This window comes from Gallus gallus, chromosome 4 (genome assembly GCF_016699485.2).
Source record: "Gallus gallus isolate bGalGal1 chromosome 4, bGalGal1.mat.broiler.GRCg7b, whole genome shotgun sequence".
Taxonomy (NCBI): Eukaryota; Metazoa; Chordata; class Aves; order Galliformes; family Phasianidae; genus Gallus; species Gallus gallus.
In genome coordinates, this window is record NC_052535.1 from 10550513 (window position 1) to 10576774 (window position 26262).

The 26262-nt window shown below is 45.9% G+C and overlaps 1 long non-coding RNA gene across 3 annotated transcripts in view; it reads left to right on the forward strand.

Annotated features, from left to right (window-relative positions):
* The window catches only part of LOC121110605, a 70120-nt gene that overhangs the window by 7243 nt on the left and 36615 nt on the right, over window positions 1–26262 (forward strand). For 2 of the 3 annotated variants that reach the window (XR_005859286.2, XR_005859285.2), the window contains exon 1: window positions 6125–6782. This is a non-coding gene — a long non-coding RNA (uncharacterized LOC121110605). Of the gene's footprint in view, window positions 1–6124; window positions 6783–26262 lie in introns of those variants that run through there. The other variant, XR_006939118.1, reaches the window with a different exon arrangement.

Genomic DNA, 26262 nt, shown 5'->3' on the forward strand with positions numbered 1-26262 from the left:
CGTCGATGGGAAGAGTTTTAAAGGCATGAAATTAAAAAAGAAAGCGCACATAAATATATTAATGAGTGTTTCTGCTAAGCTCTCACTTGATATGCTCGAGCCCATCTTTTAGCTTAACTTCTTTTTAGAAAGTTGAAAGAAGCTCGGAAATCCCCACAGAGAGCAGCCAGCCACACTTCTGCATCTCAATGCGTCCTTCTGCAGGAGCGCCTTTGATTTTAAATGGAAACGTTGTTGCTTTAATCGGGAGACAATCCTATATATTAGTTGTACTTGCCTATAATTGTAGGAGCTAAATGATACACAAAACTGGATACACATCTTTGCAGGGCGATTAATGGGGAGGACTGAAAGCAAAAGCAAACACAAACCTTGCGGAATAAAAGAAGTTAAAAGATAAGTGTTAAGGACTTTTTTTTTTTCTTTTTTTTTTCTTTTTTTTTCTTTTTTTTGGGGGGGGGGGGAGAATAAAACAAGATTTAGTAGCTTTCCACTTAATTTAAATGAAAAGAATCGCTACCTTACATATTGCACTGATAATGCGGGGGAGAGCGAAAACAAAACCTTCTTTGTGGCACTGACACCTCTTATAGTTGTTGTGAAGAAACTTTTCCCCTCGGTATCTGCTCACCAATTCTAATTAATGCTGCACATTCCTCCACTGAAATCATTTAATGCATAACAAGGGGGGGAAGGAAAAAAAAAAAGGAGAGAGAGAAGGGAGGGGGGAAGAGAGAGAGAGAGAGAGAGAAGAAATTCTCAATGCTCACGATTGCCCTGTTCGAATTATGGGAGTGAAAGCCCGGGCCCCCTAACCTACTGTCTATAAAGCAGAGCTTTGAAAGAGAGCTGCAACCTACAAAAGCTGTCAATCTTCCTTGCCCCGAAAGCCTGGGTTCACATGGCTTCAAGTGACAGCCCTCCTCCCCCGCTCACAAAGCATCAATCTGCCTCTCCCCCGAGCACCCACAGCCCATTGTGCGGCCGCAGGTGCCTCACACAGCACCCACAGCCCCCAGCGCCGGCCTGGCACAAAGGCAAGGCGGTGAGGGTGCCAGCCCGCTCGCCGCACCGATTCTTGCTGTTTTCAGCCTTCTGTTTTTGTGGGATGTTTCTGCTTCAGAGCCTCCTTGGTGGTTAGGGCCGGCTGGGGGGGGGGGGGGGGGGGGGGGGGTTGGCGCTGAGTTCCTGGCAGATTAAAGTGTCCCAGGTTCTCTGCAGAGCTTTGGTAATCTGCCTTGTCGCTTCGTGCCTCGGTTGCCTCTGTGTAAAATGCGGTGATGGTTTCTGTCCTCTATCCACACCTCTCCTTTTTCGTAGGAACTGCACATCCGAGGAGATGGGGGTGTGTTTGTGTGACGGCCCGTGCCCAGAGCAGGGTGACAGTTCTGACGTAAAACAGATCAGTGGTTGTGGTAATGAAGAGGGGAGATATAGATTAGATATTAGATATTAGGAGGACATTCTTTACTCGGAGGGAGGTGAGGCCCTGGCACAGCTGCCCAAAGAGCTGTGGGTGCCCCATCCCTGGAGGTGCCCAAGGCCAGGTGGGATGGGGCCCTGGGCAGCCTGAGCTAGGGGGGGGCATCCAGCCCACGGCAGGGGATTGGAACTGGGTGGGCTTAAGGTCCCTTCCAGCCCAGCCACTCTATGATTCTATGTTGTGTCATAACCTGCAGTTCTAAAAGTGGCACTACTTTGTCCCATGCCATTTCCCATATCTGAATTGTGAATGATTTTTCCTTGATCAGATCCAGCAGACGTGAGTTGGGTTTGGAAAATCCAGAAGGCAGCTATAGGTTTATGGTGTCAGGAGACCGCACCAGGAAAGTGGATGTGGAGAAGAGGGGCTCACCCATCCGCATGCCAATAGAAGTGCTGTGTAACTGGCTGTTACTGTTAGTTCTTTTCTTACAGCACGGCTCTTCTATTTTGATCTCTTTCAGCAGAAGTGCATTGTTTGGTGCAGGGCAAACCAAGAAGCCTTGTGCGTGTACAAGCTGCTCAATAACCTTGTTTTTACTGAGTTAGGATTTCATGGAATGAGCTTCTTTCAACTTCCCTTTATGCATCATATCAAAAAAACAAGCAAACAAGCTCTTTCACCAATCATTTTTGTTCTTAGAGGTCTCAGCAGGTCTCCCTTCATCACTGCAGTGACACAGCTATGTCACTGCAGAGCTGCACCCCAACCTGGGCTCTGTGGCCGGGATGCCGCGGCAGCATAACTCCTGCAGCATAGAGCTGAGTGCAGGCTAATTGTGGGAGGATTCCCTTTGCTTTTGGGGAGGTTTTGCTTCAGTGGTTGCAAATTAAAGTGACACTGCGATTGAAGTCAGTGCAATGAAATGATGCACTCGATGCTTTGATCTTGGTCCTTAGATAGATTGCTCCTTAATAATAATAATAATAATAACAATAACAATAATAAAGGAACTGCTGACTAATGCTGACTAATTTGGTACTAAGCATCAGTCAGAGATGGAAAACGTCAAAGCACAGAGCATGCTTGTAGATACGCTGATAACACCTGTAGGAGAAAGCAAGTAGAAATTTTATGTTCCACTTTTCTGTGTTCCATTTCATGTGGATGTTTTAAAGCAGCAAGCAGAGCCAGGGCAGAGAGCATCATAGAACCATTAAGGTTGAAAAAGGCCTCTTAGATCACCCAGCTTAAAAAACAAAACAAAACAAAACAAAAAACACTTTTATTTTGAGCTCATTTAAGGAGAAATCACAGCTGCAGAATGCCAGCTCTGCGGCAGTGAAGCACAAAGCTGAGCGTATGAAAGGAAGCAGTTTCATTGCTGTTGGCTTTCTCCCTGTTCAGATGACAGAGCACCTTCAGGCAGAATTTGAGCCTCCTCCCAAAATATACGAGAGGAGCAAATTCAAACTGGCGTTGGCTTCTCACAGCAGTTTCTCACAGTATGTGATCAAATGATTGTGTCTTGTGTTACTTGTGGTTTTCTTCAGTCACCTTCAAGACTAGATAGAATGGGTGGGTTATCCAGAGCATCAGCACACAGGAAGGCTCAGCTGTTTCAAGCCTGGCTTCCTCTACTACTGATTCCTGCTGTTGTCAGTAACAAAAATTGTCTGATTTCTGGTGTAGCATCAAGTCATTAAATTCTCATCATCTTTTTGGGAGTGTTGCTCTCAAGTAGCAGCTTTTGCTTCCTTCTCAGGGCTGAGTCAGTTCCAGAGGACTTTAAATTTATTCTATATACAGGAAGTGGCAGTCTATATAAGGCACCTCTTACTGAAGGTAGCCGTCAGCACTGAACAATAAATAAAAAGACATTGAGGGCAGCATATAGGGTAGATTTATATGCTTCTTTCTTATGTGAGCGACTTTCCAAATGCCCACAAGTGATTTAATAGAGACACTTGCATTTAAAAATAAAGCCACCAGCCTGGGAGCTAAGCTGAGTTTAACTCACATGAGATATAATTTGCAGTAAGGAAACTGGAACTGAACTATGGAAGTGATTGATTAGCAGTATATTCAGCTCCACCACGGTGTTGCAGACAGTTATGCTGGGCCTTAATTGCTTCTGTTAACATCATATTCTAGAGCTCATTAGTGATAAACAGTGTGTATTAATATCATTCAGACAAGAACTAAAGCTTAAGGTGAAAATCCATATGCTGTGATGGCCATTAGTCAATGCAGAGCTGTTGAGCGGTGCTTGAGAATCTGAGCTGGGGGAGTGGGTATTTCATCAGGCAGATTCCCTCACATTCCTGTGAGAAGTTCTTTGCCTAAAAAAAGTTACTCAGTGAAAAATGTGACTGGGAAGGGACGTGGTAAGCACTGTCCTTTTGGTCTGCTAAACAGAGTCAGTTATAAAGAGTGGATGGAGGCAATGTGGGGGTTGACAGAAGTACGTCCACCTCAGGAGAACTGTGCTGCTTGTCACAATGGTATCTTTGGCCCAGTCTTGTCAACTTCAATGTATTACAACACAGACACCTCTTGGCTTCAATTTTGCTTGCTGGCTCTGGGCAGGTCGCTAGTTTTTAAGTAAGCAAGTACGTATTGGGAGCTCTCAAGATGTGTCTGACTGACAGCACGGTTAGTTCCTTCTTGTAGTGATAACTCGTAGTGATATCACATGAATGGCTTAGTTTCAGGTACATGAATGTGAGATGTGCCAGTAGGACAAATAGTCTTATTCACACTGCTGTGAAGTTCATCTACTTCCTCCCCACAACATTTCTTCTCCTCTGTTTTCCTGAGTGCCAGAAATTGTCCATTTCTCTTTTTGGCATTGCTTTGAATGTATTTTTTCCTTAGGATGTAGAAGCCATAGGTTGCATTCTCCCTACTAAAAATTAATTCTTCTAAAGTTTTGGAGTAGAAGTAGCCTCCATCTCCTGCAGTACCCAAGGAATACACAGGAGTTGGCAGAGGCAGCTGTGCAGTGCAGTAAGAGCAGCACCACTGAGGAGGGAGGGACTTGATTTGGGCAAGGAAGAATGCTCCATGCAAAGGAACTCTGCAGATGGCTGTACCTGCCTGCTTGGAATGCAGACTTTAGCAAAGCTTCATAGCTACCAACACCGAAGAGAAGTTTTGTTTCCTGAAATGCCGGTTCTAAGAAAGTATATAAATAGTACTGAATAGGTGTGATAGTTTCTCCAAATATGTTACTGCTTCAAGGCCAACAATCATTTCCCTACAGTAAGTGAGGGCATATGAATTGGAACCTGGTTTCGCTTTGCCTTCCTTCTTAACTACTTTGTCCTACAGATGTTAGCTACTCACTGCAGGTGATAGCCAAATAATGTGCAAAAAAAAAAAAAAAAAAAAAAAGAGCTGCCAAGTGCTGTCACCTGTTTGGCTGATTTAAGTTTGTATCACTGAAACACTGCCAGTTGATGATGCCCCTTAGACAATACACAGGGTGTGCTCTGATAGTCATAGAAATCCTTTGGGAGTCCAGAAGATCCCAAGCTAGCTGTTTGAATAGAGATGCACTTAAAGATGTTTCCATTTTTTCGGTTTGATTTTGCTTTCCATTTGCTTTTTTCCTGCTGTGCAGGATCCCCAGTGTGCTGGGGATCATGGATGCTTTCTGCTATGTACTGCTGCAGATGGCAGCCCTGCAGCAGTGTGTCTGAAGGGCAGGAGTCTGCGTGTAGACTCAAGTGTACAGCCCTGCCGTGAACACATGCCCGCATGTGATTTGTCAGTGGAGTGCTATGGCAAAGCTGCAATATTTTAGTTAAAAAAAAAAAAGTAAGATAAAAATCAATTAAAGGGAGCGATGCCTTGTATATTTCAATTGGAGCCCAGTTCTGGTATACTAATATAAAGGAGGATCTGGAACGCCCTGAGTGCCCAGTATGGTTTAACAGCTGGAAGCAGAAACTAGCTACATTCAGTGAAGGTGGATATCTTGCTTGGGTGAGTTCAATAGACCATGAGTGTTTGGAACGCATCTCCAAGATAGATAGATTTAATTTAATTTCTGGGAAAGAAATAAAATTGTAATCAGCTTTTGCAGGAGGTTTGAACAGATCAACTTAATGCTATCCCTCAGAGCCTAAGCTTCTCTGAAAGGTGGACAAATACAAGGAAATCAGCTGGACATATCTGCACAAAAATGAGTATGGATTTTCTTGATGAGTTCCAAATACGTATTCCATGTCTGTCACCAAACAAACTCCAATTTCTACTACTTTTTTTGTTGTTTGTTGTTCATCTGAAAAAATGACTCCAACCTCCACCAGATGAGTCACATAAAGGTTTCAGTTATCACAAGTCTCCAATTCCCCATGCTGGATGCCTGCAGTGATGCTTAAGGTGATAACTGCTAATGACAACACAGTGATCCCACGTTCAGCTGCATTTCGTATTTACCCTCCGGTGCATTCATTTCTTTCTCTTTTCAGAGGAAGGAAGAGGGCATTTCAGTTTACAGCAGGCAGCACAGCCGATCTGTTGGCTGTAGTTGCCAAGGCCCAGACTTTTCAGGACACAGAATGCCTGAAGTTTACCCTTCTCATATCGCTGTCCAAAAGGCTCTGGGTGTCCAATACCCACCGCTAATCCCCCTTTTATTTCTCTCAGCTGAGACTTGGATCCAGTCTGCGGCTTCCGTAGGAATAACAGAACAGCGAGGGGCTCCTTGCTGCAGCTGGGAAGGAAGGGAAACACTTTTGCCCAGTTTCTGGTCTTTAGCATGCACCCAGGGACCGCCTCTGTTGTATTGGCTTGGGGTGGTGGTTGGACTAGATGATCTTATTGGTCTTTCTTTCCAATCCTATTAAGACTTTGGTTCTATCATTTATAGGTGGGGAGCGCCACCTGCTGCGGGCGATGCACCGAGCGACCCTTCAACGTCTGTTACATCGGCATCATAACTGCATTGATGGGAAATGAATACCAAAGTTGTGGTATTTTGTAACCTCAGCCTTCCAACAGCCATTCCAGTAGGTGAAGAGCAGCTGATCGCCACTGCCAGTCAGAAGAACATCTTAACTGACACCACCTGAAGATATTAACTTTCTGTTTAAAAAGATGAACGGCAAAAACTGATCTGTTAAAATGACCTGTCTGGGAGTTGGGGACTCCTCACCAGTGTATGGCCTTGCAGACCAATCAGACCAACGACTGTCAGAGCCCTGTGGGCACTAATGGCCTTAAGCAGCCCCACCTGTAGCCATCAGCAGCTCAGCTGTAGCCCTAGAGATGCCAACTGCTGCCTGTGTTTGTGTAAGGCTGATCAAAGTGCACTTTGTCTTTGGAACAGCACTGATTGAACCAGCACAAGGTAAGGCACTATATTTTGTGGGTTTTATGATGGGCAATTGCATTTGTTTATACCCCTTTGGATTTCTTCCATCTGATGCTGGGCAGTACAGATATGTTTTTCATGTTGTGATGAAGTAGGGTTGGAAGTAGGGTTTCTCACTGAGTGCTTTGGGCTCTGACATGGATCTCCTTTCTTTTAAAAAGATGTCACTTGAAGCTGGCTGGTTCTTTTGGAATTTCTTACCTATGCAGTAAGAAACTTTACATAGACTGTAAGCTGAGTGATGAAAACCATTGTTGTTCCATACTGTGAGCATAGGTCCCGGGCTATTAAAGCAATTGTTTTATATGTGGTTCAAACCAAGCCTGTCTGACACCCCTCTGCCAACAGGAAGGGTGTGCACAGATTCTGGAGCAGAACTGTCTGCAGAGGCTGATTTGGAACAGATGGGTCTATGGTGTTGGAAGGGACCTCTGAAGGTCACCTCTCTCATTGCACACACAACAGGTTTAGCTCTGTCAGGTGACTCAGGACCTCATGCCACTGAGCTTCCAGCTGTCTCATGCTATGAAACATTGGAGTCCTTTCTTTATGCTGCTGCAGTCATTGGGCTGTGCGAAGGTTAATGGTTTCTGCGTGACATCTGGGCTACGTGATGGTGCAAAGTGAATCCTTCTTCATGAAGAAATAAGGCCATGTCCCTGTGCAGATGCTATGGAGGTGTTGCCATGTAGTGTCATGCTTTTTTCTTTACCATTCTAATTTTCTGATGGGGTCTAAGACAGTGAGTGGTGAGAGTGGCTCTTGATCTGTAGGTGAAAACAAGTGCCTTCCCTGTCTGCAGCAGATACATTAAGAGCAGATCTTTGATTCTTCTGCCATCGTGTGGCTGACAGAAGGCTGCAGGTCTGGTTGTGCTGTGTGGTGAGGGCTTGATTCCCTTATTAGTAACAGCTGAAGGAATAAAAGATCTTCTAATAAGGGACATTATGAACATTCTTCCTTTCCTCAATGCTTTAGCAGGGAAAAGGAGATTTTCAATGCTTGAGCAGCTCTCCAATCCCTCCTAGAGCAGCGGAACAGTGGGAAGGGCTGCTCATCGTGGGGAGAATGATGTTGGGGCCCTGTTCCAGCAAGAGTCTGGGGTGCAGGGCACACACTGGCTCACAGAGTCCTGCGTATGTAAGTAAGTGACTTGTTAGGCAAATGTGCCAGCCTCTTCCTGGGCTTCACTGCACTAATTGTAAGAGCAGGGCTGCACCATCCTCCACAGCCACTGCCCATGCCGTTCAGTCCATTTCACTCCATATAGCCACTGTTGAGGCCACACTGGGATACTAAAATGGCAGTTTTTGTAGGAGGGAACTGCAGGCTGGGCACTCAGACCTCATTGGAGTTGAGGATCTGTTTCTAAGCTCCAAAAGATGGATTTGCATGGCTGAGCGATAGCTGCTTCCTCCTGCCACTCCTACCGGGAAGTGAAGCAGAGAGTCTTCAATTTCCAATATTTATTCGTATTTAAATGGTGATATTAATATTGATTTTATGACAGTGATGTATGGATTTGCAAATAGAACCTCTTTAATACAGAAGTAATGAAAATAGTAACTCCCGCTGAAAAGAAGGATCGAGTAAGGTTGTACAAGAATGCAATTTGTAAAAGGGGTAGGAGGGAGGGAAGGAAACAGTAAGAAGATGTTTCCTTCCCCAGATGTGATGCACTGAAAGGAGAGAAGTGATTCAGCTGGGAGGGGAATGTGGTTGGCAGCTGCCACCTCTTGGCTCCGGCAGCACAGCAGTGTGATCTTCCACCAGGGGCCTGGGTGAAAAGCAGGGCTTGAGGAAAGAGTGTGCTGAGAGCTGGGATTCTCCTACCCATAACAATTCACTTTTTGTTTTTGCTTAAAACACAAGGCTCAGTTTCATCCAGGACAGCATAATGCCATAAAATCATAAAATATTTTTGAGTTGGAAGGGATCCATAGGGATAATTGAGTCAAACTCCTGGTAATAATAATATGGTAAGTCTTTAAATAGAAGATATCTGTGATTACCTGAGAACAGAGAGGGACTTGAGGCCAGATCTTGGTCCTTTCTGTTCTGTGTAGCGTATTACACCATAGGTACAGGACGATCTTACAGAAAGCTTTGCTGCCTCATTCTGGCTGAACTCAGCCTGCCACCAGCACTACAGGCTGCAGCAGCAGAGCTGGACACAAGCATGGAGGCTCATGGCAGAACACAAGAACAGCTCATGCTTCCATTGCCATGCTCTTAACAGAGGCTTGTGAGACATATCTTAAGAAATACAAGCACTGGGGTAGCATTTATGCCTACTAGCTAAACAGCAGCTTAAGAAATTCTTCCTATGTCCTAAGGTGTTCAAAAGTTTTCACACTTCTCTACCTTGAAACTTTCCTGTCAGAAAAGAAGAAGGAAAAAAACCAAAACAAAACAAAGCCCTGTTCCAGCTGGAACCTAAGCCAGGTGCTCCTTTTAATTTAATGATGTGTAGTGTGGTGGGGCACCTATCACAGCTGTGAGCCCTGGGACATAACCTAGATCCAAAGGGTAAAATACAGGGAGTTTATGATATTATTTGCCCAGATAGGTTGTGGATGCTCCAGCCCTGGAGGTGTTTAAGGCTAGGTTAGATGCCTTAAACCTGGCCATGGGCAGCCTGATCTGGTACCTGATTTACTGATTGGCAGCCCTGCTACAGCAGGAGGTTGGAACTAGATGTTCTTTGAGGTCCCTTCTAACTTAAGTCATTAAGTGATTCTGTGGCTTAGAACCAGCTGATGGTACCCTCATACCAAGCTTTTGCCATGTCTCCAGCCCTCTGCTGCTAATCAGTGTACTGTCTATATAAATGCACACCTGTTTTGGGCACAAAACAAGCACTGCAGAGCTACATCTGTAAAAGCTCATTCTCCTGTTGGAGAGCTGCAACAGTAAGGTACATGAGGTGATGCTTGACACTGTGTGTTGCTTTCCTTCACCCTCTCCCTTCTTCTTACCTCTAGGACATTACTTTCTCAGTAGACTGAATACACCAATTTTCCTCATGGCCCTTCTTTCCTGACCCAGAAACTGAGACCTCTTGCATTTCCATGCTTAAGTTCAGGTACTTGTTGCACAAAATGCCAGAGCTACTGCCCCCCGTTACTCTTATGGAGTCATAGAATTGTTTGAGTTGGAAGGGACCCCTGAAGGCCATCACTGTAACCCCTCTGCAATGAGCAGGGACACCTACAGCTCCATCAGGTGCTCGGAGCCTGGTCCAGCCTGACCTTGAGTGTCACCTTGGGGCACCACCACCTCTCTGTGCAACCTGTGCCAGTGCCTCACCACCTTTATTGTGGAATAACTTCTTTATATCCAGTCAAAATCTCCCCTCTTTTAGTTTGAAACTTTTTCCGCTTCTCCTATCACAACAGACTCTGCTAAAGAGTTTGTCCCCTTCTTTCTTAGAGCTCCCTGAGGCAGCACTTCTCAATTATTCACCTACTCTAAATGAGACTGTGTCATCTATTCCTGTGACTTGCTAAAGGATAGAGAACACAGATAAGGGGTGAGTCTGGATTTCCTAACAGCAAATCCACAACACGCCACAGGGCAGGCTGTCATTCATCTGCTTACAGGGGAAAAAAAAAAAAAAGGAATATCCCCCATCCTACCTCTGGGGTTCTGTCTTTATTTAATGTTCAGTGCCTTTCCTTTGCTTGCATACCGAGGTAACTTTTAGGGCTGGGTTCCATAGTCCCAAGATCACCATAACTCAGCAAACAGACCTAAATTACAGTAAGAGGACTCCAATCTACATAATGAAAACACAGGATAGGAAAAAAAAAAGACCAAATTGCTAAGTAATGAAGTCATTACAGCCCAAATACAACAATCTGCTCTGATGCAGCTCACAGAGAAGGACCCTATGGACCTGAAAGGTCCGTTTACTTATTAACCAAATGACTGTTGCCGGAAGGTGGGGATAATCCAACACCCAGCATCCATGTCCTGAAACAAATGGACATCTCTTTTCTGAGTCTGGCTGTCCCTAACCTCAGCTGATTTCAAGAAATTGCAGCAGTGTGGATTTTGAAGTGCATTTAGTGTATTACCTACATTGCTGCAGTCATGTTCCCTCAACTCTGACACATAGGATGTGCCTGCACAAACCACAGTGTCACTGTGGTGGATAAACCCACTGTGGATGGGAGAGAACAATCAGCAAGGATGAAACATTGCTGTGTTTTTCAATTGAAAAGGAAGTCTGGGATGTTGGAAGGCTGTTTTTGTTAAAAGCTGTATAGTATGTCAGGGAAAAAAAAGAAGAAAAGAAGAGAATGAGCCTTTTGCATGTGATTCATGTCTAAAAACACCCACACAGCTCATCCCATTGACCTCAAAAGACAGAAATGCTGCAGCAAGCCACTTCCAGAGGGGGAATTCATGGGCACGAAACCACAGTGAACAAAGAGCTGATGAATTATCAGCTCTTCAGAGCTAATCTGCTCAGCAAATATTAATACAATTAGTCTTAATCCCTGAGTCTCATAGTTTTTAAGTTATGCTTCGTTTTTTTAAAGTATGGAAGCTTATCATTGGCTTCAGCTGGAAGTAAAAATGAGAAGAAATAGGTGAATCAAGGAACCTAGAAACCATTTCTTTCCTCTCCCTGTAAGCAAGCAGCAACTGGGCATGACCAGAATGGCAGAGATGACGTTCAACGTGGCTGTCATCAGGCTGTTCCAGAAACACTGCCCTGCTGGCTCTCCAGCAGCGGGATGTGCTCAGGGCTGCCTGCCGCCATCCCCACCCACCATGCATTGAGCAGGGAGGGTCGGATGGGCTGTGCTTGTGCTCTGGGTGCTTTACAGCCAGGTCAGCCAGCAGCTAACCACCCCCTTGAGTCTGCTAATGCATACGCTTTCTGTGGGTGCACAGATGTGCTCTTGGAGCAGGTACTGGGGAGCAGAACAGATAATGGAATTCAGAATAATAATACAAGAAAACGAAGCCCTTTGATAGACTGATAGCCCCCTCCCCCCCACAAGTTATCACGAGACATTTCAAAGGCTTCATTTTTGACACTTACTCATGGAAAAACAGTTTAAAAATAGCAGAATTTCCTTTGATACATAAAATCCGTCTCCTGCTCAGCGGCGGTGTTGAACGAGCGCATTCCGCAGTGCTTTTCCTCTATTGTTTCATCCCAGAGATGAGCTCAGCGCTGTCCCCTTTCCAGGTGATGGTTGTTACCAGTGAGAGGATGTGACAGGCAGTTTAGAAGTTTCCTTTTTCGCCTACTTAAGAAAGAAGAGCTCGGAAGCTTGCAGCGGTGAAGTGATTTCTTGCCATTTCTCTCTTTGTGCTTAGCTGCAGGTTTCCACCTCTGGTCTGCAGCACCCCAGGGAAAATACATACTCCTTGTAAGCTGTCAAGACAAGGTAACTCACTGAAGGAAGTCATAATCAGGAGGCTTAAATTAGCTGTACAGAGGGCTGTGGCTTCACTGGAAAATACATAGATGCTGCATACTGATAGGGATTGAAAGCAGAGAGAGAAGTCCTGGATGCTGTGGTTGGCAGAGAAGCAGCATTTCTTCCTTCCCCTCCCATGACCTGGCAAAATGCTGTTTTTATCTTTTAATTTATGCACATCTCCCATTTTTCTCCATTTTAACCAGAGCAGCACAGAGGAATTACTTTTTGCATCTTTTCTGCCTTCTTCCCATTTGCCCCTTTCCTTTGCTCCAAAGGGCTTTCTTGCATGAAAGATGGCAGCCACCTGCTTCTATTGTGAGGCTGCAAATGCAAACAGCCTCTCACTGAGCACAACCGCCGTTGGGCAGGAGAGGGCCCAGCTGGGACTGGGATCTACAAGTGGACTATTAGCAGCCAAGTAGTGGACTGAAGCTGGTTATTTTTATTGCTGCCCCGAGGAGATAGGTCAGACAAGGCAAAACATTAGTATAACCAGCAAAGTGTAAGCATTTGAAGGCTTCTGCAGGCTCTGAGATGCCCGCATGCTGCATTTTTGCACAGCGCTGGCTGGCAGCAAGATGTTTTTTTCCATGATAGCATTTGTAACAAGAAATCTACTGAAGAAAAAGCATGAAGTGCACTTGACTGATTTCTCACATCTCAGTTTTAAAAGCCAGTTCTGCGTTTTTCTTTGCCTGATAAGCTACGATTTGTCAGTATCGACCTCACGCATGACGTGGGATTGTGGCACGTGCTGAGCCCACACCTCCAGAACTGCCTAGAGATGCTCTGTACTACCCAGCTGTCCATCCTCTGCCGGAGAAACAGGAAGGAAGGTGGCCATGCTTCTCTTGTGCTGCTTTGGGCATCAGCAGCACCAACCAGCATTGCCGCTTGGCAGAGCTGGGCTGCCCTGTGGGGTGAGAACATATGACAGAGGCAGATGTTGTGATACAGAAATAGCCTTAAGCAGTGGATATGTCGGCGCAAAACCACCATGTCCGCTGCAGCCACTGCCCTCAGCCAGACACAGGCTGTGCTTTATTGTAGGAAGTGGGACAGTAGAGACGGAACTGAACCCGCCTGCCTGAATTCTCCACATGCTGTTACGGCAGCTCTTCAGGCCGCAGCGACATCCCGCGTGGTGCCAACGTGGCAGCTGAGCTCCCAGAATAGATGCACATAATTTTTTAAAAATCTGTTGTGATGTCAGAAAGCTTCCCTTTTTAGCTCTTGCCTCATCTATCAGCTACAGCTCGCTTACGGGTGCTGAGCCATGAATGTAGGCTAGCAGCTAACGTAGGCTCAGATTTACAGAATCGTTTGGAGAAGATCAGTAAGTTGGGAGTCAGAATCTCCAAGGTGGCTTTAATGGCCGTGATCTCACGTCAGGATGGAAACAGGAAAGTGTGATGGAAATACAAAATACGAATTGTAATGCAGGAATGCCATTCCGACGTGCTTGCTATCCGTCATCAGCAAACAGTTAAGACATAGAGTAGATAAATGTTTTGCTTGGCCTATAAAAGTCAAAGGCCAAGAAGAGGGACAGACAGAAGGATTTCTACGTTACTCCCAGAGCTCAGCACTTCTCTCCCTGCAGAAATAAGCACTCCTCAAAGTGCTTATTTCTCTCTAAGACTGATAAACACAGCTTTGGGCGAAGGCTTCACGTGGAGACACCTGAACCAACAATACACATCCAAAGTGGAACAAGAGATTGGATTCTGCCCTCTGGGACCTTCAGAGGCTGTGCCAATTGTTGACCATTCGTTGGCCATTCATCTTACCAGACAGAGCCCACCTCGCTTCCAAACACCTATTCAACATCTTTTATGCCACTGCCAATGAATCAAAGACATCATAAAGTCCAAATGGCAATGTGAACGTGGATAAAAGGCTGCTACAGACATTGTGTACTTAAACCAGAGCTATTTGCTGTTCTTTCTTTCTGCGTAAATACGGCAAGGCAAGAGCATGCGGTGTATGCATGACATAAATATAGGAGGAAAAAACAAAAGTTAAGTAGCAAATCCTGACACACCTTATGGAAAACTCCTGCACACAGCAAGCACCCTTCTTCAGCACAGGTGCAGAGCACGGTGCTGCATCAAAGGAAACAGCAAAGGTCAGAGTGACATGGGGGCTAGCATCTCACATAGGGCTGTTTTATTTTGTTTGTTAAATTGTTTTTTCAATGGCTGGTATCGATCATTTCCAGCTCCTTTTTTTAATCTTCAGCTGCAGTCTTCGCTCTCTTGTATCTATAGTTAAAGACATATTTATTCTTCTGCCACTGTCCCTTTAGCACCTGTAACAGCAAAACTCTCTCTCTTTCTATCTGATCATCATACTCCTTCCACTTTTGCACTTCATCTTTTTTTTTTTCTTCCTTTCTCCAAACAGTTGAGGTTGCCAACCTACTTCTGGTTCCTTTTCCAGCCATATTTCCCTGGGATCCCTTTGTAAGAACACAAAGTCACGAATCAGCAACCTGCTGCACAGTTACTTGCTTCTAGTTGCTATGATGCAATTAACCATCATCAAAACGGTTTGATGTAAATCAAACTGCAGTTAGTCAATCAGCAGCACACGCGTGTGTGATAGGGCTTCTTGGAAGATTTCAGTTTCAGATTAAGTATTTGTGAAATTTCCATCAGTTGACAGTACAGAAAGTTTGCAGGTGATGTGTGTAAAGGTGCAGAGTATTTGAGGGCAGAGCTATCTCAATCCAGTGGTTTATTATTATCATTTCTAATAAGCAAGGGACATACATCTTAGAAACGCTCAGATATATAGCTAGATTGGCAGTCAGATTGAAAGCCAAGCATCAGTACATTTACTTATCTACTGCCCTTCAATATGAGCTTTGCCAATTGCAGATTAAACCAGTACAGAGATAAGGTCAAAGATGGCATATTAGCACATCCAGAGCCCCTGGGAAGTTCTCTCTCTTCAATCTATCCCAAATTATTTTCCAGATAATTTATGGGATGTTCATCCTCTATAATTTGTTTGCTGCCTTCCAGCTATATTTTGCAAGAGGCTGTAACACCAAGGGAACCGTGGGTTGTAAAACAAGTGTGTGTAATCCCTTTCACATGGAGATTTGGTGCTGAGCTTATGGGAAGCCAATAGCTAATGGAAAAAATAATTCCAAATGAATCAGTGGAGGGGAAAAAAAAAAAGAGAGAGAGAGGATAATGAGCTATGAGATTCTATTCTGCAACCTTCTGAGATAGTGATTTCAGACTTCAGTTCTCAGGTTCTGCCACTAGAGGGTAATAAAAACTAAAATACTGGAATTCACGTGGCATCGACATTTCTGCCAACCTCAGCCGCAGGAGAGTCCCTGCACCGCAGCACCTGTAATAGGGCAGCATCATTTGGGGCCAAGATCAGCTGAAGTTACCTTGGACGGAGCCAGAGCCTTGGCTGCAAGGCTCACTGCCAAGCTTGCCACCCGTAGGGAACCTCAAGATGTTCTGACTAAACAAGGTCCAGCTAAGCACTGCTTTTTAAAACTCTGGATTCTCATAGAAAGGTACTAGATTTGGACATGAAAAGTCTAAAAACCAGGAGAAGCTCAAAGCCGCTTCACAACTCTTCTTTCATTACGTCATCACCAGTAGAACAGTTGCTTTAGTACTGACACCCAGGTGGATGCACCTGGTTTGTCTTCCTCCCCCAAAGCCACCATGTCTCATTTCCACCAGCTGTCCCCTCTGGCCCATTCCTGGGATTATTCTTCCCTTAGCATACCTTTGGGCAGGGGGGATATTTGCCTTTCCTCCCAAGGAAGGTCTTCAGGAGCTTCCCACTCAGGATAGAGCCCATAGCCAGGGAGGACCTCCTCCTCCTGCTGCTTCCACAGAGATCACCATCTCCCTTTAGCAAGACTTGAGCACTCTGGAAAGAAACTCTTAAGCAGAAGATTTAAAACACTGAAATAAATGGGACTGCTTGAAGCACCGCACTGCTTGGAAGGTGTCAGGAGCTAAATTATTCCGGAAGCATCGAACCATATGCTGTCAAGAATAATCCTACGTTGGCAACAAGAGGATGGACAAAGCAGCCCGATAGATCCCTTCCTCCCATCCTAGCATCTATAATTTCTCTGTTAATGACTTGTAATCACAACCTACATGTCAGGGCACATTTTGATTTCCTTGCTTGATAAAGCACTGAGGCCAGTAAGATCATTCAATTAACTGCATGGTCCAGTGCCTCCTCCAGCACCAAAGCCTCCCATCCCACATCAGCCAGCACTGTCCTCGCATGTTTCTGCCAGGGCCCAGGGGGAAAGGAGCAGAGCAGAGAGAAACAGTCATTCTCCTCATTTAAAAATATAAAACACATTCAGGACCACATGTAATAGCGTTGTAAATCTTATTTCCATAAAGCATCTCCGGGGCCAATTCACAAGACATTAATCATATTCCATCTTCTCCCAGCTGTTAACTCATCTGTATGGTTTTTAATAAATGATTTTGTGCGCATTTTCAAGAGACAAAACTGTGCCAACAAGGGCTGGTCTACTCAGAGCAGAGGTTTCTATGGTCCGGAGGGACAAAGGCCACCAAGCAGACTCCAGAGCCTGTATGGCAAGCAGGTCCTGGCCCCCAGCTGAGCCCTCGCAGCGCCAGTCAGGGTTACCTCACCGCTATTCAATGACGCCCTATGGTGATGAGGTTTGGCTAGGGGACAGGCAGTCATATATTTCCAGGTCACTTCCTTCAAGTGCGATCTGATTTATTCCCAGTCAGTTCATTGGCGTTGTTCAGTGGCAGAAGCTTTAATTATTCCTTTAAATCTCATTTCAAACTCCAAGCACTGCCTTCCATCTCCCTCTTGCCTCCTGGACACTGCTTCTTTTTGCCACACCTGTCAGAAAGATCACCTTTCCAGGAAAGGCCTCACTTCATCTCTACATTGTGCCAAGGGGGTAAAGACCTATCAGGAGCTCTGGGTTCTGCTGTTTCAAGAACCAGAATATATGATCGTCCTCAACCAGAGAATGCCACAGCATATCCAGAGAAAAGCTGCACCTCTTTAAAATGCTGCACATATAAGTCTTACTTGGCAAGACAGCAAGTGACTCTCAGCTGAAGCAGTGAGGTGACTGACTGGGCAATGGTGTTTTGCATTACGAAGTCTGTTCAACACCCTCCTCCACTCACATCCCAGTGCACAGCCCCACTGAACATCCCATGGCCCTCAGCAGGTTGATCACTTTTTGCTCCTTGAAGAAGCAGTCTCCCAGACTGCGAGGCTTGTGCCTCCCTATTAAATCAATGTGTTTTTCCTCCTGGCTGCCCTCCTATAACCAGTCAGGCAGCAGGCTTGCCCTCAGCCCCTTCTTCCCCAGGCTTCCATTCCATATGTAAAGCCAGATTTGGAAGGATTGCATTGTCTAACTCCATACCCTAAATAAGCTTGCTGGCTAATCCTGTTTTAAGTGTACATGTTTAAGGGAACATCACCATGGCTGAAGAAGCCCCTCTCTTGCACCAATTAATTACACAGAGTAATGTTAACAGCAGCCTCAAAGTCCAGGAGCCCAGGTATCGAGAGGAAAGTGTCAGAGGTTCTCTAAAAGCAGTTTCCTCTCCATTGTGAAGGCTATAAGAATTAAAGGCTGGGAGCCACGAGCTTTTATCAGAAAGGGAGGAGCTAAGTATCTTGATAGGACAAGAGGATGTGATTTCAAACTGAAAGAGGGGAGGTTTAGACTGAATATAAGGAAGAAGCTTTTTACAGTCAGGGTGGTGAGGCACTGGCACAGGTTGCCCAGAGTGGTGGTGGGTGCCCCATCCCTGGAGATACCCAAGGTCAGGCTGGATGGGGCTCTGAGCACCTGATGGAGCTGTAGGTGTCCCTGCTCACTGCAGGGGAGTTGGAGTGATGGCCTTCAGGGGTCCCTTCCAACTCAAATGATTCTATGATGAAAATCAGCAAGTTTGCATCAATTTCTTAAACTATGTCTTTAGAAAAAGGAGGAAATAACACAAAATACAATCACTCTTCTTATTACATCTAGGGAAACCTGTATTCCTTTACAGGACACAGATAGTAGAAAGCTAAATTAAGCCTAAGTGGGACTGCATTAGATTTGGACAAAACCATAGTGTGATGAGAAATGTACGTTGGTGTTTACTGGAGGAGTAAAGTCCTAAAAGCTTTGGAATAATTGTTGGTGTGCAAATACAGGCTTTGTGTTTCAGCTTGTACAGCTTTCCTTGCAGCTTTTCCTTAAAGACGAGCTCCTACCTCCTAATCATGAACAGTTGTGCTTTTAGTGCCCTTACCAACTACATTAATTCACCCTTCTCTTGATCCTGGATGACCAGCAGCCACCTCCAGCTTCTCTCCCAGCTGCTGTGCCAATTTGGAGAACTCCAACAACTGGCATAAGGCTAATGGGGTCCTCTGCCTTGGCGTTGGCACAGGCAGTGGGCTTCAGAGTGCAGCCTCATTTCTTGCTCCCTCCTGCAGCTATCTCCTCTGGAGAGCTTGCACTGTCACTCTCCCCCCTTCTCTTCACCTGTCCTTCTTCCTTCCTGGGAGCCCACAGATCTGTCACTATTACAGATAAGCCACTCTCCAAAGAGAGAAGAACATTTTTCCATTATTAGAAGCCTCTCTTGGACTATTCCGTTGCCCATAAGAAAAGCCCACACCAAGTGCTGTTAAGCCTGTTCCAGCAGTTATCTTCACATTTTCCATGGAATGGAGTGCCTGTACTTCCCCTCCTCCCTGCCCCCACTGAAGGACCAATCCTCCCCCCCAAAAAGCCCCAACGCAGCACACAGTTGGCAGCTAGCAATAATATTTCAGAGCCCCATGGCAGCAGCTGCCCAGAACCACCATGAGCTCTGTGAGCAGCTTAATTTGGTCATCCTGAATAATCTATTTGTTTTCTTAGCATTATGTGGTTTAAATTGATTTTGCTATTATTTTCAGCTCCACAGGAAGGAAAATTGGTAAATAACTTTTTTTTTTTTTTTTTAATTGTGGCAATCATTAACTGTCATCAGACCATTGGACAATCAAACTGCCACCAGCAGAGATCACTCCGTAGGAGGAAAAAGACCACAAACTCCATAGGCACTTTCAGGCCAGGCTTAGGCAGGGTTGGCACACAGTGAACACAGCAAAACCAGACAGTCCTCCTACTTCTGGCCCCACACAACCATGGAAATCTGGTTTTCCTCTGTGAAAAGAGGTATTACGGGCTGTGTGTCTGCAGCACATCCTTGCACCTCTGGTCACATTCCAGGCACGCACAGGACATAGCTCTGAACGTGACCCATTCATCTTCCTCCAAGAGCCCAAGACCTGCCTGGCCACATCCTGCACCCAAGTGTGCAGCAAGCTGCCTGCCCACTGCCCTGCTTTGTTATTGGTGCCCACCTTCATCCCCTGAGAAACACACCTCTGTGAACTGCAGGAAAATCAAAGCCACCCCTGGTTGTGATCTCCATACTCAAGATGCAGCCAAATCCATCTTTCCTGTTCCCCAAGCCACTTCTTACATTCTTCTCTGATTTTTCTTTTTCCATCTCTCCACCTACCTGAAATCCCAAGCAAAACTTCAGCAGCAATTCTGCATCCTCAGATCCTCATCTGAAATTCATCACCAAATTCTTGTGCTCTACCTCAGCCCATAGCTAATAACACAACACAGCATGCACTTACCTGGAGAGTTGTATCAAACCACTGCTCTCCAAAGCCCACCACCAGTCTAACCCCCCACCTAAAGCAGGCCCTTCCTGGTGGGCTTTGCCCAGTTTACTCTGCAGCTGTGGCATGGTGCTGATAGAGCAGGGTGAGTAGCTGCAGGGTGGTGGGCAGCCCTGTTGTAGGTGAGCATGAGGGGCTCTTCAAGCATGGTGGGGGGCAATCACACACCATCTCTTTTTTTCCTCCAAATCTGAGATTTTAGGAACTCAGGGAAGTGCACCTTCTATTTAGAAGGTATTGTTCATAAAGAAGCATGGTGGGGCTTGATGTTCCTCCACAAAGCATCTGCAGGTATGATACAATAAAGCTCCTACTGCTGCTTGTTCCTAGAATTAACGTAGTTGGAGGACCGGGACATAACTCTCCTAGCAACAAATATCTCTCTCCATATAGTTCTTAATTTGTGTGTTGTCAAAGCTACCTGCCATCTCCTGTCCTTAAGAAGCAATCCACCCTCCATTTTACTCCAGCCAATCTACCCATTTCCTAGCTCAGAACAGCACACAGCCCTTCACTTGCTGTTGCAATCTGCAGCACAGCTGAACCAAGGGCAGTGTTCTTCATTTCCCTGAAGACCATATGAAGTCTTTAACCGGGCCAAATACTTTAAATAACCATTTGAAGACATGTTCCCATTCTGGGAATTCTTCAACACAAACAGATGGATTGATAGATGCAGTAGATTAGTTTGGGTACAATGTGATCCAACGTGATACTCAAGTGATTCAAGCAGGGGAACCACATGCAATGCACTGCTTCAAGAAAAATAATATATTTTCTTGTCAAGAGCAACACAACATTCTGACACCAACCCTCACCCCTGCATACACTTCCCGTAGAAATATGCCCTGCTTTCATCCATGGCCAGATGGTCACAAATCCCTTGGTGTTTCTCTAAGTGAACTTCATGGGGCAAATTTTATTTCCATCTACCCTGAATTGCAGTGATTTTGGGAGAGACTAAAGTGGAGCATCTCCAGTGAGGTCAGTGGAGGACTGACTGCACAGTCAACTGATCAAGGAGAGATTTGTAAGCCAGGCAGGAAAGAGAAGCAGCAGACATGAAGGCTTATGTTTATGTAGGTTGCTCCAAAATTAATGCCTCCTATTTATTGCCGTGGAAACTATAACAGATATAAAGAGCACAATTACAGTGTTTGATAGAGCAAAACAATATCTTTTCAACACAGTCACCACCATCAGCTATGCATCTTCGCTTGCTTGCGGAACAAGAGCCTGCATGCTGCACTTGTAAAAGTCTGCACCAGTGGAAGTGACCCAATATTTCAGAGCTGCTATGATAGCGCCATTGCTGAAACACACCACCCACTGCCTCGCAGTGCTCACATCCACTGTTTGGTCTCCATAAACATTCACCAAGCTTCAATGAATATCAATGAGTGCTATTTTTTCCACATGGAGGAATTCAATTCCACTTCCATGTCCAATAGTATTTGTCAGACTGCCCCTCTGCTGCCATCTGTCACACAGCAACAAAATGTAATGGAAAATTGGGGGTAAGGTTCAATCTCTATTGCCACATCACCAATACCGACACTGCGGGCCAATGTAGTAAAATAGGAGGCATTACTTTCAGAGCAGCCACTGTATGTCCAGTCACATTCTAACGTCCCATGCACAGCAATTTAACTGACTTCAAGAAGATGGAGGGGTTGAGACCTCACAGCCCATGTGCTTGAGCATGAGCCTACAAACAGCGATGGAAAACTGTGCTTCCAGGGTGCAGCTCAGCTCTGGTAAAAGCCTCTGGTAAACTCCTACAACTTTCAGTAACATGCATGGAGAAATCCAGAAACACCAGGCACTGTGTTGATGTAGCTTGATGGATTTGTCAAACACATTTTTGCAATTTTACTGTGTTTTTATGTAGTGCAGAATCATGAGCTTTTTCTGTGTTTGATGCAGCTTTAATGTCTTGAATTGCTTATAATGGAAACCTGACCTTTAGCGTGCTGGTGCCGTATCGCAGCACATTGAGGCAGGGAGTTGGAGGCAGCATGTGCCAAGGTTAGTAAGAGAGCAGTTTGCCACAGTGGGAACACACAGACCATGGCAAGGAGGTGGCTGCCTGGACACAGTGTGGGATAAACGCGTCTTGCTCTGCCTGGGAAATCAGAAGCATGCTGGGATGGTAGGAAATGTATTTGCAGCTCCGTGGGTGAGATGCTGATCCCCTGGGTCCATTAGTTAGGGCTCTTCACAGCCTGGCTATATCCCAAGCCCTCCTATCTCTGCTGGAGAGAGCAGCCCTGCACAGAGCATAACTCGGGGTTCGATCGCTCTTGGGAGGGATTTCTTCCAATTTTGCCTCTCCCTCTGCAGTGTGCAAGGGCTTCTTGGCCACTGATGTATTTGATGTCTTAGTTGAAGAAACCCACTTTCCACCTGCCAACCTTCAGAATAGTCCCACCTGGAGCACTTGTAACTTTTCCCCCTTAAGTAAGGCTTTGTCTGACAGCAGCTGTGCTGAGAAGTGGAGAAGAGTGTGGGGCTGAACGTGCAGGGGAAGTAGAAGGAATAGCAGTGGACAGCAGCAGCATCACAATGGTTGTTAGTTCTGACATCAGCTGAACTGGAAACAGATACTGTCCGTGCTCACATCAAGATGGACTGTTAGCCGGGGACAGCCAGTGATGCCCAGGAATAGCTTAGTGTTGGAGACTCCTTCCCATCACACAGAGCCTTTTGGCTGCTCCCATCCAGGGACCATCTGTGGCCTCGTTAATAGTGGGTGGAAAGCAGAAGAGGTGGAGGAGGCGTGGGTGCTCCCTGGGCATCAGTGCAGGAGCTGGGCCCGCAGGAACTCACACATGCTCGTTTGAAGCTTAGCCCTGGTTGTTGGACTCGGTGCAAGCAGCCTCAGACACCCGGTACACTGACAAGTGGGCTTTAATGATCCCCAGCAGGCAGCCTCGGCCCTTCCAGGCCCCTGCAGCACAGCTAGGAAGATCAAAGCTGTCACGTATAAGTGCCAACCTGACTGATGGTGACACGGGAACAAGCACGATTAAACAGGAGGTACAAGGCTCTGCTGAGGATCTGACCCACTCCCCTGACATCAGTGGGAGTTCAGAGAACAGCTGCCGTTGACTGATGTCATGTCCTGGGTCGGGAAGGATGAGGAGAACACTGGGAAGGAGCTGATCCCAGCCCATTGTGGTGCACTCTGAGCTCAGGTCCTTTCCAGCCTCTCACTGGGAGCTTGAGAGGGGGATGGGGAATTTCCCTGTGGTGATCCCTCTTCTGATGCTGACTTTGTAACAGAAGCTTATCATGAATTAATTATGCATTATTAGCATCCATTATTCATTTCTATTATGTGTACATACATGTGTGGCGCTGAATAATAAGGGAATTATGCCAAACAATGAAGTGGCCCTCCACCGAGAAGCAGCGTGGGGAGGAGGGAGCGTATCACAACGGAGGGGGTTTGCTGAGGACCGGCATCAACTGGGGAAGGAGGCAAACAGATCGTGCTGGCCGAAAGCCAGGGCAGAAGGCAAGGAGCTGGAAGAGATGGATGAATTACATCTGGGTGCACAGCCTATTTCTCGTCTGAGTGGCTGAACATAAAGCAGTTCAGAGGAAATTTGGGTCAACGTTTTTGGCAAAACAAAATAAGACCCTGAAGATCACTGAAGTCAAGGACCACTTAAGTGGAATAGAAACAGGAACTGAACAGGAATAGAAAAGTTCTGTTATCTGGTCTGGTTTGCAATCTCGGTCTAAACAAAATTTGCATCGGTTTTGAATTCTCAAAAAAGGCCACTTCAAAACATTCCAGTCTGATGTCAAAACAAAAATGTTTCAACATGTCCTGCCTGCTTTCAGCTGAATCTGTTTGTGGATGTGACCCAAATTCACACACAGGTTATGCCTACCTCGAAAATGCCTTTTTTTTTTTTTTTTTTTCCAGAAATTTGGCATATTTGTTCTGATTATTCATGCCATGGTGGGGAAAGGGGAGGAAGGACTCGGAAGGACTCACTCAGTGCTCAGAGGATAAGGCACTACCGAGGGATGCGCTCTGCACGCAGAGCACCATTGCTGCAGCTGAACCAGAGGGAGGGAGCTCATGTTTTCAGAATCCATCTCAATTGATGGAGATAATTACAAGTGCCACATTCCCAATTTCTTCTTCCGGGAACTCTCTTCTTTAATAAACTCATTTTAACAAATTGATCACAACCTCTCCGGTGCTCTGCACATATCAAAGCCATTTATAAGATTGAAGGGAACACTCTGGGTGAAAAATAGGAGCCAGTGCCAGAGATCTCAGTCTACCTTCAGCTGTAATACAATTGAATTAACTCACTCTCCTCTCATGCCCACTATTTAACGTGGTCTTAGGTGTCTCCTTTTGAGCTCCAGTCAGTGCTGAATGCAGAGTCCGAAGATCTCAGGAGAGGCAAAGAGAAGTGGGACCTGGCCCACGGCGAGCGCAGAATTATATACTGTGGTCACCCACTCAGTGCAGCATGGAAACTTCCTGACTTCAGTAGGCTGAGCACAGCAGAATGAGTGCCCTCATGTACACCTGCTGGAGGGCTCTGGTAGAGGACTGCTTGGTTGGGTCTTGGGTACTTCTGGTCCTTTCCAGTTCTCTTTTCTAGATGCTCAGTGGAGTGTTTGTATAGCATAATTCTAGTGAAAACTGATGAGACAAAGAATAACGTGGAAGCATCCAACACACTGAAGACTTTGTGTTCTAAGCCAATGTAATTGAACCATCTTCAAAAAGGAAATCTGCAAACATCTAAATGAGCTCTGAACCTAAGCTTTTAAGTGCATTTCATTAGACCTATGCTAATATTGTCAAGATGCCCTAATTTCCTATTGCAATTTAGTGTAAATCCATGCAGAAAACATTAAACTAGCTATCTTGCCTCCAAAATAAGCACTTCTTAACCCAAACTGAGAGCATCTAGACAGGCATTGTCCACTTGAACAGCCATCTGGGTAAGGGATGCAGGCAGACCCTGAGCCAGGTGAAGGTTTGCTGACCACATGAAAAGCTATGACCCACCCAGCTATGTAACCTGGCCCAAGCTCCTGTAGCAGCCCATCAGCTGCTGACATGAAGCACAGTACAGAAATACACAACCTGCTGTTTCGTGCTTCCCTACAGGAAGATCTCCCTACATGGAACCAGCTTTGGCAGTGTGTTGGACTTGATCTCTCTATTTGATCTCTTATTTGCAGTAAGAGCAATGAGTCTCGGGGAGGGAAGTCCATGGCCAAGAATGGCACCTTCATCTGCTGTAGCTGCAGCTGTGTTTTGTCATAGTCATATCCCGTGGGGAGGCTGAAATCACATTTCCCCGGGATGCAGGAGATGTTTTTCTGCTGCTGGCATTCCCAGAGCAATGAGGCAGAGATCCCACCTTCCCCTTGTGCTCTCCTAAAGCTGTATCTTCCCTGTACCCTTTCTACAAAGAAGAGACTCCATCTGCACAGCAAGTTGCATCGGTTTTACGTAACAGGGGGTTGCAGCCAGCACAGACACCTGCACAAACCCCACATGCAGAGCCTGAAGCACCTTGTCCTGCTTCCCAGCAATGGCATCACTAATCTCATAGCAAGACCCAAGAAGGGGAACAGCAGCCTCAAATCCTCCCCTTGCCGTCCTACCTCCCATGGCAGCAAGGCTCAGACCAGCTCAACCATGGTGTTAGGAGAATCCGCGAATGTCCCTTGCTAGGTAGCTAAAGCAGAGCCACGGGCCTTGCAAGGGGCTTTGTAAGCTCCAGGAGTGTGAAACTACATTAATAACCAGAGAGATGGATCCAGAGACAAGGCACGATGCCAGCCACCAGCCCCACAAGCCCCCGGCTGGCAGCAGCCCAGCGCTGTGAGCAGGTGCAGGCAGGCCAGGGACATGGGGAGCAGCATGCATCCAGCAGCCAACCACAGCTTATCAGCAAGATGCTTCTTGGGGCATCCCACTGAGACATCAGGCCTTTGTGCAGACAGCAGCAGTGCTTTGCAGACCTAGGACTGCAGAACCGAGCTGCTGGCAGATTGCTCGTGCCCAAAGGGATTTTGCAAAGAGCTGGGTGGGTGGCTGGCAGCCTGGGAAAGGAGCCACTCAGAAGCAGAGGGAAATAATTTTTTCCAGTTCAGGTGTGATTTTGATGTTTCATATGGATTTTTGTTCATCCAAAACGGGGATGGAAATTTCAAGTGGAAAAAAAGTCTTAAAATAAACCAAATATACATATTTGAGCTGTGGAAGACATTGTCCCAGT